This window comes from Saimiri boliviensis, chromosome 14, assembly GCF_048565385.1.
Source record: "Saimiri boliviensis isolate mSaiBol1 chromosome 14, mSaiBol1.pri, whole genome shotgun sequence".
In the NCBI taxonomy this organism is placed as follows: domain Eukaryota; kingdom Metazoa; phylum Chordata; class Mammalia; order Primates; family Cebidae; genus Saimiri; species Saimiri boliviensis.
This window is the reverse complement of record NC_133462.1, coordinates 53,720,571-53,733,584: the sequence shown is the minus strand read 5'-3', so window position 1 is coordinate 53,733,584 and position 13,014 is coordinate 53,720,571. Positions and strand designations below refer to the sequence as shown.

General features: G+C 33.2%; 1 long non-coding RNA gene and 1 other non-coding gene across 2 annotated transcripts in view; both read right to left on the bottom strand.

Annotated features, from left to right (window-relative positions):
* Positions 1 to 2,511: 2,511 nt before the first annotated feature.
* LOC104652914 (uncharacterized) overlaps positions 2,512 to 13,014 on the bottom strand; it is a 30,994-nt gene continuing 20,491 nt past the window's right edge. Inside the window, exon 3 of the long non-coding RNA XR_746202.1 lies at positions 2,512 to 2,927. This is a non-coding gene — a long non-coding RNA (uncharacterized LOC104652914). The remainder of the gene's footprint in view (positions 2,928 to 13,014) is intronic.
* LOC120362835 (U6 spliceosomal RNA) lies at positions 5,776 to 5,882 on the bottom strand. The gene has a single exon (XR_005578637.1). It is a non-coding gene; the product is annotated as a U6 spliceosomal RNA (small nuclear RNA).

Below are 13,014 nucleotides of genomic sequence, written 5' to 3'. Positions count from 1 at the left end.
AACATTGCTCTAAAACCAGTTAAACTGGCTTTGGTTCCTAAATATGTGTTTTGTTTAATATATTACATGTCCAAATCATGGAAAAAATCCCAGCCTTGACATTTTCTCATCTGTAAAATAGGGATAACAAAGCTTCCTTTGCATAGTGCATGACCAAGGCTTACATGATGGGGGCTCAAGAAATTATAATTACAGATATTGCACGGCATTTTTTTTGAATAGAAAAAAAAATGTTGAAACCAAGAAAATTTAAATATCATCCTTTGCTTTCTAAGAAAGAGTAAAGCAATGTGTTTCTAGAAGGCCTGCTGAGCACTTCAGTGCTTTATAACCTGTCTTGGTATTTCCTCCGCTTCTGTGAACATCCTTCACTCCCATTATACCTTTTGAGAGAAGATTAAATTCAGTATTGATATGAATCCTTTCTACAGTTTAATTCTCTGATATGTGGGTTTTTCCTCCCACTGATGGAAAAAGAAGTATTAATACAAGTGAAACCACGTTTGCTTTAAATTCAGTTTTACAAGAATTTTTTTTCACATTTGAAAACTGTGCTAATGAAACTTAAATTACAAATGTATACCTTGTATGTACATAAACGTTCATGCCAAATGTGTTCCTACACATGTATTCTACTGTATGTTCTTGATGTCAGCTGCGTCAGAGCAAACATGGGTTCACCCATGTCCCTCAAGGACAATGAAAAAGAACCAAGTGTGTCAGGTGTGTGATCACAAGCAGAGCTGAGAAAGAGGAGGAGACGAAGTAGTTTGGCTAATTCTCAACATGATTTTGAAACTCCAGAAGAGAGTTTAAAACTATAGAAATATCTCTGAAATGCTATGCAAAAATTTAAAGACTCATCTTTTTTTTATTATTACATTTTAGGTTTTGGGGTACATGTGAAGGACATGCAAGATTGTTGCATAGGTACACACATGGCAGTGTGATTTGCTGCCTTCCTACCCATCACCTACATCTGGTATTTCCAAGACTCATCTTAATTTATTAATCCTATAAATTCACACAAAAATTACACCAGCTTCTGAAAGAAAGTGTCTATTTACCATCACATCATCCAATGAATAGCATAGCAATAATAAAAGAAGCAAACGTAGTTTAATGTTTGGAGTTCAATTCAAATGATCTCATTAAAGCAGAAATACCTAGTGCTTGAGAAGCACAGAAGACTAGTGAAAAGTTAATTAACTCATTTTGTTTTCAAAATTCATTTATTAAAAATGAATTACATCTGCAAGTTATGTTTGCCAATTCTTACAGCAACACACTTCCAAGGACATCAGGGTTTTTCCCGAATCTAAACTTTAAAAATATCACGACCTCTTTAATGCCACCTTGAAGAAATTTTGCTTCTAGCGTAAGCACTTGTAACACAGGACACAGTAACAAGTGAAAGAAGTAATAAAATTTAATTTGCACCCATGATGCTAAGTGGGCTTTTTAAAGAACAATTTAAAAGCAATAAGTAACTATTCTTAAACATTTTCTTGATACGTAACAAATTTGGAAAAAAGGGAAATCATCAACTGACTTGATAATTTCTTTTCACTACTGTGCCTTAGTTGTCTATATAGAACTTTATTACTTTGTAAATATGTAATAAAATTTGAAATGATAGACCCATTTGGCAATGTAGTGAATAATTAGTAAACTCAAGCATACAAATTGTGTCATATTTTGGCAAAGAATTGAAGAAAACAGAAACAATGCAAAAAAAATCATTACTGAGATATTGAAAAGCTAATTCACATAAACAAATATACTTCACCCAAAGTGGCATATTAAAAAAAGTAGAAAAAGGAATATTGGTGCTCAGGAGAAACTCAAGCTAAGCAAGCAAAAAATGGTGAAAATACAAACTAATGCAAACGAGTATTTTCAAAGAGCAGAATTCATGACCTCTAAAGTTTAATGCCCATTTGTGAGCTCAGCCAACCTCAATGAAATGTCAATTACCAGAAGACTAGCATGCGTAATAGTAAACCATAGTATAATGTGGGAACTGGATGACCTGACACAAGATTAAACACTGAAACGGGGTCATAAATAAGAGCATGCTGAATGAATCTTCAGTGAAATGGCCCATACATTGTGTCACTTTGATTATCAGATAAGGCCTAACGTTGTAGGAAAAATGACTCATCTCTTGACTTCAGGGAAATACAGTAAGATATTAATTAACATGCTAGTATTTTCTTTGTTAAAAGTCATAGATTTATTCATTATTTTAAAACTGGGTACCTTTCTTGTTCTCTTACTGAGACAGCAAAGGAAGTTCTGCCTTGTTAAGTTTTAACATGTGAGTAGCCAAGGAATAAAGATACCTTGGATGATATCAGAGAACAGGGGGTGGTTTTGCTTTTAATATTTTGCAGTCCCCTTCCAGTTGTCTTTCTACCTCTTTTCAAGTGGAAGAATTGGTAAAACTCAAGAGAGCCTCTGTGTGTGTGTGTGTGTGTGTGTGTGTGTGTGTGTGTGTGTTTTCCTCTTAGGACTAAATTATAGAAACATCATAAGCATTTTAAATCAAAGATCAGTTTCTTTAGGTATTCATAGTAATATCAATCCTATCTTATATATTAACATTAGCAATCTAAGGTTTTCCCTAGCATGGGGAAACAGAGAAAAAACAATTCACTAGTTAGAAAAAAAATCTTATTCTAAGCTTAACATTTTTGTGATTAAAACATAAAATTATTAAGAGTGACATTTCTGTAATACTAATGGATGTATCATAAATTACAATAGAATGACTTTTTTCAAGAACAATATTTAACATTCATTTTCTTCTTGTACTCTGATGCAACATCACATAGATGCTAATTCTGCATGCAGGTTTTATAGCTGTATTCATTGGGCTATTATAAGCCATGGCCTTTGAAAATCCTGAACTTTATTCTTTTTCTCTGTAAGATAAATAATGAATTTTAGCCCACAGAGATCATCTGGAAATAAATAGAAGATTTTCATACTAAAAATTCCTCTCTTTTCTGTTCCATTCAGTATCTAACATAAGGTTTGAACTTTCTCTTCTGTCTGTAAAGAAACTAGATGATGTTTATCTGCTTGAAAACTTCATAAAATAATGTACAGTATTATAATAATCTAATATGTTCCTTCTCGGTCTGTATGATTTTATTTATATGTATTAACTTCCCCACAAGGATATATTATTAACTCTGCCTCAACATTTATTAGGAAAAGTCATCTAAGTTTCCTTGATCAGATTTAAAACTTCATCAATATGTCTACATATTTTATGCTATTATATGCCAAAGCAGTACTACCAAACTATGAAGACTATACACTTAGAAATTAACATTATATACAATTAACATTAACATATAGATTGTTATAAACATATTATATGTGTGTGTATATATATATATATATATATATATATATATATATAGTGTATATGTAGTGAGAAAGCACCTACTTCCTCTCAAAATAACCTAGTTAATCTTTGAAGCTCTTTTGATATGATGCGCTGTGTTATTATAGATGGTATAGGTAGGGATTAGGTTAAGAAAAAAAATCTACTAGAGAGATAAACTTAAGAATTGCTCCCTTCCGTTTTTCTTCCAGTTTAGCCATTACTGAGCCAAAGGTGAAAAAACTGAAAAAATTAAACTACCTCTCTCTAATTCTGCATCCCACCCAACTAGTGGGAGATCGAACTTTTATAGACTTGTAAAAATTTGAGTCATGTATGAAAAAATCTAGATTGTCTATGCTTTCCTTTGCTTAGTTCTAAAGAATTTACATTGTGGCTTATTTATTAAGAGCTCTAAGGGGCGTCACTGTCAGTTCAAGTGCAAAAGAGGATCTCTATCTGCATTTCAATTACCACTATCCTCAAATAACCAATCAAGTAATGTCTCATTATGAAGGGCAAGTGGGTGGGAAGAAAAATTAGTAAATATAACTTATATTTCACATGATGTGCCAGATCTTCCCCTACATACGATTTTTCAAATTGGAGAAAGAATGGAGGAGTTGGGAGATGATTATACTCCTCTGACATTTGGATGAACACAGGAAAACAGCCAGGCCAATCGTCTTTCCTATTTCATTTCCCCAATGGGAAAGATCAGTCAGTATGGTTATCTTATTTGGTGTGTAGTAATTTTATGGGAAGTTTTAATGATTATTTTCATTTATTTAAATGTGTACCACATATTATCTCTTGAGATTCCACAGTACTATGCCCATTAAACTATATAATTTCTCATTTAATAAAAATAAATAAGAAAATAAGATACTACATTTTATTTATCACTTGATCCTTTAATATTTCAAACATTAACATTAACATTGAATCATAATCAGTGCGCTAAAATTAAAGGCAAAAATAGGTATTTTTTTTGCTCTATATTAGAATAATGGTTGAAATATTAAGCTTTTTTATCATTTAATGATTGAAAAGAAAAAAATGAAGAATCACACTTAATGGAAATAAAAAAATTGTAGAAATTGACAATTTTCATGATAGAAATACTGAATACATTTCAGCATGTATTAAAATTATATTAATATGCAATATATAATCAATATGTGGTGAAAGGTTTCTACTGATGCTAATAACTATATCAGCATTTAGTTAACAAACTAACTGTATTCATCTAGTTATATTGAAAGTGATAATTAATTGAGCTCAATCACTGGCTTCTTAAAAAAGATGATATAGGTAGTGTAATGCAGAGGTAGATTTCCTATAACTTAATTAAATTGACCCAAATATGGTTACATTTGTGTTATTGTAATAGTTAATCAATGAGCAGTTAATAATTGCCATTTGTTCACCGTATGGCCAAACTAATTTAGTTATTCCAAGTGACCAAAATAATATAAAGAGCTATTTGTTATTCTGTTAAAACCTTGAGTACAAATTGGAGTAACCATGTAACTAACACTTAAACTTGCAACAAAATATATTTTTATAAGAAAAATATTAAATCTAAATCAATCAAGGTTCTGCTCATACCATCTGAGAGCATAACATTCCATACTTGAGTGCCAAATTTGTTGTCTGTCTGCTCTGGGATTAAGGTACATCCAAATAAAAGCATATGCTCGAAATACACGGAAGTCTACCGATATTCAAAATGCACTCTTCCATAGTTTTAAAAATGAATATGGATTATCTATTAAGAGAACTAAAAGATAGCAGAAGAACTTGAGCATCTATATCTAACTACCAAATGAAGAGCTGTTTGTGTGTGTGTGTGTGTGTGGTTTTTTTTTTTTTTTTTTTTTTTTTTTTTTTTTTTTTTTTTTTTTTTTTTTTTTTTTTTTTCTCCCCATGCTCTTCTCTTTAATCATGGTCATGGAAATCAGCATTGAAAGCCATGTGGGTGATTAAGCTGAGAATCACACCCAAAACTTTCACAATCAGTGCACATATATGGTATTTTGGCTTCTTATATTTCTGACCATCTGTCAAAATGGCAAAAGGCCCAATTCAAAGTTGCCAGATCCTAGCAAGTAGTTTTCAGATGGTTATGGGTTTCAAGGGGTATTCTAAATAATAAATAACACTTGTCATTTAAGGATTTCTGGCATTTTAATAAAAAAGAAATTGTATAATACTTCTTCTATGCCAAAGTAAACAGTATAGAGACAAACATTGTATTTCCTACCAAGTGAAGTAAGTAAATGGGGAACATCTTGAAACAACAACTAAAAATATTACTTGTAGGTTTTTGTTTGAATCATTGTCTTCTTTCTTTATTTTTTTAATTAATTTATTTTATTAATATGGAATGCTTCACGAATTTGCATGTCATCCTTGCTCAGGGGCCGTGCTAATCTTCTCTGTATCATTTCAATTTTAGTATATGTGCTGCTGAAGTGAGCACGAAACCTTCTAGTTTGTTTATTTATTTATTTATTTATTTATTTTAAGACGGGTTTTCACCATGTTGGTCAGGCTGGTCTTGAACTCCCGACCTCAGGTGATCCACCCACCTTGGCCTCCAAAGTGCTTGGATTACAGGCGTGAGCCACCACGCCCGGCTATTGTCTTTTTTAAATTGAGATTTGAGTTTAAGTGTTTTCCTATTCAGTAATGGACATGTATTAATTGGCTTAAATTGTACTTATATTAACTGATCTCAACGGGACTTACCGGTAGGATTTGTGGAGGAAGGGCCACTGATCAGGGATAGAGTCCCTATGTGAAACAGAAAGTCTGGTGACCTGAAAACCAAGGAAATCCTTGTATTTTATTTCTCTTTGCCTTTTCTTCTCGGTGCCTTTCACCACCTAACTTAACAGCTTCAACTCTCATTTCAGTCATGTTTAAAATTAAGCAATTGCACTAAATAATTGCTGAAGTCTTTTCAACAATATTGAAAACATTTTAGAATGCATAGGATATTCTCTATTCCTCAATGCCCCAATCACAGATCTTCTCTGTGTACCTTTAAAAATGGGTCCTCCTCTTTCTCAATCAGAATTATTTCCTCATTTGTGTTTCCATAGTACTTTGTACATAAATCTATTAGAAAATCTGGTGCATGATAGTGTAAGTTTATATATGTTGATGATGTCTTTACTAAACATTTTGAGAGCTCCTCAAGAGCAGACACAATTTTCAGATTCCTAATATTTAACACAGTGCCCAGCATACAGTATCTACTGAATAGATAAGTATTACAGCAACACAGATGCAATTATGCAACACGAAAATAATAATAAGTAACTTGAGAAAAATAAACTAAAACCACATGAACACACTATATATAAATTTGCAAATTAACATATATAACATGTACATTTATAATGTATATGTATGTATATACATAATGTATACATTATATATGTATATACATATATACATCATATATGTACATTATATATGTATATACATATATATACTATATATGTATATACATATATATACACTATATATGTACATGTTATACATATGTACGTGTTATATATGTGTATATGTATATACATATATAATATATACATGTATATACACATTATATATATGTGTATATATATACATTTATAATGTGTATATACATGTATATACGTATATAATGTGTATATACGTATATACGTATATAATGTGTATATACGTATATATGTATAGACGTATATAATGTGTATATACGTATATATGTATAGACGTATATAATGTGTATATATGTCTATATGTATAGACGTATATATATGTTCCAAACATATATACATATATAATATATACAAATATAATCTATAATGTATATGTTCTATATGTTTATTTGCAAATTTTGGCACTATGAAGTGAGCATGCTTTGTCCTAATGCACAGGAATAAAATTTGTTCTATAATCTACTTTTAAATTTATGCATCAACAATAGCTTATAAGATTTATCCCTGCCAACATTCAATTTAATTAGGTGAGAATTGTTACATTATTTTAGAAGCTAGAACTGCTTATTGCTATCTTTTAGATGCTTTCTTTGCAAAGATGTTTGTATCCATCTGTCTTCTTTGTAGACTTTGTCAAAACTTGATGGGTTTCTATTTCAGAAGAAGCTTTTGCTACATTCTCATTAGCTGCTATTTACCTCATTCTCTGAACTCTCTCATTTGGTCAGAATCATTGCTTTCGCTTCTCATCTTCTGCATGGCATCTAGACCAGAGTGCTCCTAAGCCCTGTTATCAGACCCAGGTGGCCTCACATGACCTTACCTTCTCACACATAGACATAGATTTACTCTTTGTTGAGCCTTTTCAAGGCAGTTTTGCTCTAGTATCCAGACCTAAAATGACAATAACTTTTAATACTCTGTAACATGGGTAAGAGGAACGAGAGGTAGAGCTGGAATTGGAACCCAGGTCTTGCCTTTTTGATGTCACAGCTTCCTCCTATTAGTTGTTTACCAACTGACCCATTCGATTGTTCTACGGTTCCCTGGAGTGCTGACAAGCTCCCGTGTGTGGTATTGCCTGAGCTTACTCATTTGATATCTGGCAACATTAGTTTCCAAAGTGAGAAATAGGAGTCTGATGTCTCTAAGATCCATGCAAACATACTTTTGAGCATGAGCCTTGTGAGACGGTAGTATCCAAAGCATTCTGTATTTCATGTAGGCAGAGTTTAAGATATGAGATCAAAGAACAGCACTATTTGTTGTATAAAATAATATTTGGATATTTCCAAATGATTTACTTAAAAATGCAATTAATAAATGGAACTGGGCTTTCATTTCCTAAATAAATATTTCATAAAGTAATTGCACAAGCCTTTCTTTGCATGTTACACTCCTGAAGCTTGGTCAAACACACTGAATATGCAGCAATAATGAGATCTGTCATGCAAAATGGTAATTTTGCTTGAAGTCATGTTTTCTTTAAAGTCCTTGTTATTTAAATAAGTTCATTTATCCTCATGCTAGGCTTGATGTATTTTATTTTTACTTTACTTTTTAAAAATGGCAACAATTTGCAGAGAATTTTGTAGGATAAATTATGAGGTTCATATTGTACAGCATGTCTTTTTAGTCTCACCAAATCTTTCTGAACATACATATCCATAGCTGTATAGAAATTGTGGAATACTTTTTTCAAAAAAGCACAGAAAACATGAATCTAATTTGAGCTTGGCCCAGTATCTGAAATGAAATATGAGAAAAACAAAAGTATGCAGTTAAAACTAGAACCGAAACTTTAGCTGAAAACTTTGGGGTATTCTGCAAAGAAAATGGCAAGTAAACAAAAATAATTTAATCTACACAATTTCAGTTTAAACAGTTATTTTAAAAAAATTAAAGACGATGTAGAAGAAAAGAAATAAAAAAGACAATTCATTCTCTTTCTGGAGATTTTATTAATCCTAGAAGAGAGATGCCCTTTGTCTTTATACCCATGTAGCTAACTTCATAACATGGTCCAACAATTTTTTAAGAAAAACAAATAAGCCTCGTGGACTGTGGTATATAATTTTCCAATGTGTTATTTTTCAAAACAGTGAGATCCTAAAATCTACAGAATAAACTTTGGATTATTTCCAAACAAGGGCCATGGTCAGAATAATGTATTAGAAAAACTTTTTTGATTCTTCTATGAGGAATTATGTTGGGAATATTAAATGCTTGGCATACAGATATTTGAAGTAGACAAATGCATATCTAAAATTGACCTTTAAGTGGATATTAATAGTTTTGGTTATACAAATTAAAAAGAAACTCACTTAGCATTTCTTCTTTTAATAAAATTATAGAAGTAGCAATTTATATATAAACGTAGTTGAGTGTCTCTAAAGTGAAAAAGAATTGTGTAGCTCAACAATGCATCCATTTTAAACAAGACCAAGACATTTCATGAGCTTGTGGAGTGATATTTAGGATTTTGCTGAAATGGATTTCTACAGTGCCCTCACTCACTTTTCCCTTTATGTGTATGTGTGCATTTTTAAAGAGGTTTAATCACCATGTCTGATTAATTTACCTTCCTCTCATCAAAATGTTATTTAGCAAGAGCTGGATATTTGATAGCCAGTTATCTATCCTGGACCTTTTTCTTTGTATGGGAAAATGCACATTTCGCCAAAATTAAATGGAAATCAAACATCAAGAATTTTGTGAGTAAGGTATGAGATTTAATGAGTTCCAAAGATATAAATAAATTACAGTTGTGGTCTGAAATTCATTCCTACTCCTTATTGTGTGTACATTACGCCAGAAGTTTCACTCTAGACACTTATTGAGGGCAGAACTGAATTAGTCTCCAGAAAAATCAGGGACACCTGCTGGTCTGATTCAACCAAGCAGCCTCAGGTTATTTTTCTTACATTAATTTAAAAAAGCCAACTTAAAGAGACTTTGTCATGGCCTAGATATTGCTCTAAATACTTTACACATGTGAACTTGTTCAAGTTTCCTACCAAGCATATGACGAAGGTGACATTATATAACCCATTTTACAGAAAAGGAAGGGTTAAGTAACTTGCTCACGACCATACAGATGTTACGTGGCAAAGCTGAGTTTCAAACCCAAGCAGTCAGGCTTTCCCAAAAGAAGTGCTGGAGAAAAACATTAATATCCATTTAAAGGTCACTTTAAGATATGCATTTGCCTACTTTAAATAGTATTTGTATGCTAAGCATTTAATGTTCCCCACATGACTTCTTATAGAAGAATCAAGTTTCTCTACTAAATTATTCTGACCATGGCCCTTGTTTTGAAATACTCTGAAGCTTATTGCGGAGATACTAGGATGTTACTCTTTTGACAAACAACACGTTGGAAAATTATGTATCACACCCAGTCAATTAGGCTTATGTCTCTTTTTCTTAATAAATTGCTGTGCAATGTCACAAAGTTAGCTGCCTGGGCACTCCTTTTGAGAAGGCCCCACTGACTGCCTTTGAAACTCAGCTTTTTTTTTGTTTTTTGTTTTTTGTGGTTTTTTTTTTTTTTTTTTTTTTTTTTTGAGACAGAGTCTCGCTCTGTCACCAGGCACCGAGTGCAGTGGCGCCATCTCGGCTCACTGCAACCTCTGCCCCCCAGGTTCAAGCAATTCTCCTGCCTCAGCCTCCTGGGTAGCTGGGACGACAGGCACGTGCCACCATACCCAGCTAATTTTTTTGTGTGTTTTTAGTAGAGACGGGGTTTCACCATGTTGGCCAGGATGGTCTCAATCTCTTGACCTTGTGATCCACCCACCTTGGCCTCCCAAAGTGCTGGGATTACAGGCTTGAGCCACCGTGCCTGACTGCCACTTAACTTCTATATGGCCATGAGCAAGTCACAGGAATCTAATTCATAGATTAGGTTAATGGTGCCCAAATTTGCTTCTGTAGTTAAGGGATTACAATAAGAGCCTCATAGGTTCTATTCAGCAGTGTGGAGGTGTTCATTTGACCTGAGACATGCTGAAAAGTTTAGTAATTCCAAGAAAAACAAGCAGCAAGGATTTAATAAATTCAGGACTGATGAGCCTTCTCTGGAGCTGCCTTTTCCTTGCATTGACACCTCATGTGACCGCTTATCATCAGCACCATCTTTTACGCTACCTCCCATAATATCACGTGTTGCAGACATTCCAACATACCCCAAATTGTGACGATTTTAGGAATCCAGACAACTCTAGGACTAGCACAGGGAATTTGCATGATCTGAGGCCATACACAGCTACTTACTACCTAGTGGTTTTGGCTGAGTCATTCAACTTTGATAAACTACAATTTACCATCTGCACATTGGGGATAAGGGGGGCAACGGCCTCATCACCTTCTTTCGTGGATCAAATGAGAAACCATAGGTAAAGAAGCTCAAAGCAATAAGCATGCAATGTTATTTACATGGGACATTTGCATGAAGTGAAAATGTTTGCATGGAGCCACAGTGAGAGAAGAAAACATGGAAAAATAGCTTATGGCCTAGTCTCTGAGCTGCGGAATGAACTCAGGTCTAGACCCTGCAGGCAGACGCCAGTTCCAGGAGGCAGTTTGTGAAAACACAGGGCTCACAGAGTTTTGTGTGGAGCAATATGTAGCATGAGTTGGAGGACAGAAGAATGTACTCATTGCTCTAAAGCGGGGAGGGCGTTAGGGAAGGCTCAGAAACTCTTGGGAATCTCAAAGCTGGGTAGTCAGGAAGCAGAGGATGATCATGCCCTTGGTGTGGACGTTGGCTTTTCTCACTAAGAGCGGAGGCTGTGGATGAGAGGGAGATTGCACCTTCCAGGGACTTTAAGTACCAAAAGGGAAATGTGGAGGAAGAAGAGAAGGAATGAAAATACATTAGTGTGAAGTACACAGAAGACTCTTCTCTGGGTTTTCCAGAAATAGCAAGTTGAAACCTTGAGGGAAGCAAGATGAAATTCTTTTTGTAAATGCACATAGATGTGCACACATTCGACAGTGACCCTATCAACACCTACGTTGAGGCTTGTAAAGAAAACTTGAGTTATATTGGGTATTAATTTTGTCATTCTAACTGTAATATCTTCAAAGGTAAACCTATTTTATGAAAAGCCTCTAGTATATGGCCCAACATGTAGATAATTGATCATTATTTTCCCATTCTCTGCTTTGCATAATTAGTGATCCTGGAACCACCTTTGGACTTAGATGAATCTCCCAATGATATGTTCTCATCTCTGGCTTTCTTCTGGCTGATGTTTTTGCTGTGTGTTTTGCACACCTCTGATCAAGTGTTGAGGAATAAGTGTTTCAGGTTCTTCCTCAACTTCCCATCATCAGCTTTTTAACCTGTCTCTTTATCATTTTGGTTGAGTTTCTTTTTACTTGTATACGATCAAATAATGTTTCTTCTGTATTACATAATATATGGTCTAACATAAATGTCTCTAATGTTGTAATAAAAAATTCTTGAACACAGAAAATTTCCAAAACAAATGAATGGGTAAAGTTTGTGTGGGTAAATTCTATTTTATTTGTAATCAAGCAGAAATAATTAAAATAAAAAATCTGAACTAAATGTATATAAAATGCTTATATAAGTAATATTTTTGTTTTTTTCCTTTGTGAAAAATTATCATAGAACTTTACAAATGCTTGGCAAACATTCATTGGGATGGAGGGGGAATGTGACATAATTAGAAATAATTGTCTTCTAAGACCTTTTCTCTAAACACTGGGAAAAATTATAATATTATACATTTTAAGTATAATGAAATCCATAAGAGTAAAATTTTAAAAGAAAAGCACAAGGAGAAAGAGGAGGAGGAAAAGGCAGAGAAGGAATTAGAGGGTCCCATATACAAAAGCTGATTGAGATATATGTGTGTGTGTGTGTGTGTGTGTGTGTATATATATATATATATATATATATATATATACACACATATATATACACACATATATATTTTACTCATTTGTTATGTTATGTCATAATGTTATGACAATTGTTTTATAGGATCACATATTGTCAATGGAATTCAAAACCTGTCTTTTCTTTGTTTGATTGGGTATTTAAAAACTCAGTATTTTTGCTGGGGTTTTTCAGACCATGAAAAAAAGGCTAAA